At 40.4% G+C, this 3,258-nt stretch overlaps 1 protein-coding gene across 2 annotated transcripts in view; it reads right to left on the bottom strand.

The window, feature by feature from the left end:
* Positions 1-1,719, bottom strand: part of LOC107101840 (cyclin-dependent kinase 5 activator 1-like) — a 13,871-nt gene extending 12,152 nt beyond the window's left edge. For both annotated transcript variants that reach the window (XM_015400910.1, XM_015400909.1), the window contains exon 1: positions 1,231-1,719. The gene's annotated coding sequence lies outside the window, so the exon portion shown is untranslated. The remainder of the gene's footprint in view (positions 1-1,230) is intronic.
* Positions 1,720-3,258: the final 1,539 nt, after the last annotated feature.

Genomic DNA, 3,258 nt, shown 5'->3' with positions numbered 1-3,258 from the left:
CTCATTGATTGAAGGCAATCCCTCACACTAAGCATGCTTGTAGTAACAGTGGAGAGGAAAAACTCCCTTTTAACAGGAAGAAACCTCCAGCAGAACCAGGATCAGTGTTAGTGGTCGTCTGCCGAGCCCGACTGGGGTTCAAGGAGACAGAAGCAGAGATACAAAAAGCAGCTGTAAAAGGCGGTCCATCCAGGAACCAACCAAGCAGGTGAGCTCCGAGCCAGCTCTCACGTCAGAGGATGAAGAAGCACATCCAGCCAGTCACAGTCAGAGAAACAGGACTACACTGGAAAACAAGCCGATCTCGAACATCTAGTCACCATGGTAACCATTGATATACATACAATGCTTACCTCACTTTGAATATTTTAACTAATCCAAAAATCCTTGAACATTAGTTTTATGTACAATCATGAATACACCAAAGGTTTTGGTTGCAGTGCAACAAACATTTTATCAAGTTATACAGTTAGATTTTTTTCAGTACTATTCTCTGATTGTGCATTTGCTCATTAGTGTGAAACAAAGTGTTTTAAAAGGCAGGCCTGAAAATTTAAGAGATATATGTAGCCTCCTGCATCAAGCAGAGCTGGGGAGATAATTTAGTGCAGATGCACATGTTTTACATTTATCATGGTCTCTCTAACGTTCCTTTATACAATTCTGCATATGCATTTTTATTCATTTACATCGTACTACAGGGAAAGCATTTGATTTAAATTGAGCATGCCATTTTAACAACTATACAGCAAATCCTCTGTTGGAACCTCTTCCCTTACCCAAAGAAGGTACTGTATGTCTGAATTTAAAGAAGATAATAATAATAATAAATAAATAATAATAAAATATAATATTCCACCCTATTATTGAGAGATACATAATAAAACCAAACAATTTAAAGGTATACTTAATGTAAACAATTATGATGCATATTGCTTTCTGTTGCCATGACACAAACCGCCTGTGATCATTGGAATTATATAAGAAGAAAGAAAAGGGCACATGCAGAGGCAGTAAAAACAATTGTGCGCAGGCATCCATCTTAGCTTCAAAATGGAAGCCCTGAATACCCCCCCTCCCCGCACACACACACACACACACCAGCGGCAGCCGCGGTGCGCCTGCCCTAACCTGACATGTACACATATAAGAAATAGAAATGATTTGTTCCACATTAAACCAAGTTGCATTGTCTTGCATGCGAAAAGGCGCAGCTCTGTGTTTCCATACCTTCTAGTTAATCCCCTCTTTTGATGAGATCCATTGATTCTCTTCCTTCTGGGTGGCCACTGCTTTCAGAATGTAAAAGATCTGCCCACTATCGGCATCCACCGCGCCACCGGGAACGGTGAAACGGCTTCCGTTCCCGGTGATAACCTAAAGATCAGAGCCTGACACGCTTTTCTACTTGGTGGTCTTACCACCCCTCTTTCATTCACTGAGGGTCTCTCCTTCGTCGATGGCAATACGGGCCCAATATAGCAGCGAAAATGCGCCTCGGAACGAGAGAAAAGATGTCTTCCATTAAGAAGCGATATAATATGGTCGGCCGAGGCTGTTGCTCAATCCGCAGACGGACCTTCTTCAGACAGAAGTGAGGCAATAAAATTTGATCTAAAAACCTAAATGGACACAAACGCTGAAAAGTATAGAGGAGGCAATCAATGTAATCCAAAAATAGATGGACGGGAAGACAGAGAGCTTTGCTTGGATGCGGGCATCTGCAGTTATTAGGGTTGGACGTGGGAGGGGAAGCTGCGGTTTCTGATTGGTTGCTTCAGGGATGCTTGTGGCGCTCCAGCACAACCTGATCGCTGCGGTCATTGGCCCATAGCTGGCTGGCGAGCCTATAGAGAGTTTCGCTATCCGAGGTGCTGAAGCTGCTGCTGCTCTAAGGCGGGGGAGTCTGCTGAGAAGGAGCTCAGAGGATTTTTATGAATCAGCCTCATGAAACACAATCCACCACAGGAAAGCTTTATCCGGGGATGCTGATGATGGCTTCCGGTGACAAGTTCTTTATAAATCACCTATTTAAATGTTTTTTTGTGTGTGTGTTGAATTGACTATTAAGGTTTTATTAAATGATTGACATTTGTCTCTGTGGTTGGGAGGGATGGGGGTGGGGGGTATATTCATCTATTCAGAAGCAAAGATTATATCTTATCCGTTTTCCAATTGCTTGCAAACTTATTTTTAATCAAGGGGTCTTTTACACATCCAGCACAAGTCCAAAGTAAATTAGCTGATCTGTGAGACTCCCCCCACCACCCCACACACATAATTATGATACTAGTCAGTGTTCAGCATCGACCACACATATCATTAGCTTTTGCTGTTATGAGAATAGAGGCAGGATTTAGTTTAGAAAGCAAAACCTTTTGAGCTACGTTAGGGAGTGAAATACGGGATAAGCAAATCCAGTGCTTGAAGGCTGGTGCCCTGACACTTAATGATGTATTCCTTGTCCAACAAACATGAATCTAAATATGAGATGATCCACTGGCCCTTTAGAGAACCTGCATACTACAGAGGTTACTCAGTAACAAGAGTCAGGTGTGCTGGACCAATGACATATCTTCAAGTTGTAGTAGCCCGTCCTTTGAGTACTGCAGTGGAACATATTGTGAAATTCTAGAACATATTGTGCATCAATATATACCTTTTTTATTTAATTTTTTTTTTCAATAGCATTTCGTTGCTCTGAATGCATATGTTGCAGGGCAATAACAAAAAGTTGTTAGATAGATATAAAATAAATACATACATAGTTGAATATTCCAATGAAAACAAATTTTTATTTAAATAATTTTCATCGGTTTGGTGGATGCTTTTACCATCACCACCAAGTGCATTGTTTTTCATAGTTTACATTTAGCTCCAAATTGAATGTGAGTTATTCTGTTTAGAAGTATATTTTCTAACGGGCGCATGCTTCAGGTAATATGTGTCTGAATGGTTCACTTACACTTGTTCTTTTCTTTGAGGTTCTGCAAATGCAGACCAGCTGGAGGTGGATGCCAGAAACATACCACCAAAGGACTGAGAGAAGAATTTTGTTTAAGTTGACCTTACCTATTTTGTCACTTTAATATTCACTTATTTGTGCTAAGTTAAAGAGTTGTTTTCTTTCTTTAATGTTTTAGTTTTGTATGGATTTTTTTAATATGTTGTTTCTTTGTTATATTGTATGTCCCCTGTATATTTGTATTGTTACTATTCAGTTGACCTCAGCTGAGTTGGGCCCAAATCCTTGCTATT

Source organism: Cyprinodon variegatus, unplaced genomic scaffold (genome assembly GCF_000732505.1).
Source record: "Cyprinodon variegatus isolate N-32 unplaced genomic scaffold, C_variegatus-1.0 Scaffold1160, whole genome shotgun sequence".
Classification (NCBI taxonomy): Eukaryota; Metazoa; Chordata; class Actinopteri; order Cyprinodontiformes; family Cyprinodontidae; genus Cyprinodon; species Cyprinodon variegatus.
The sequence above is the reverse complement of the archived record's forward strand: the minus strand, read 5'-3'. Positions and strand labels throughout refer to the sequence as shown.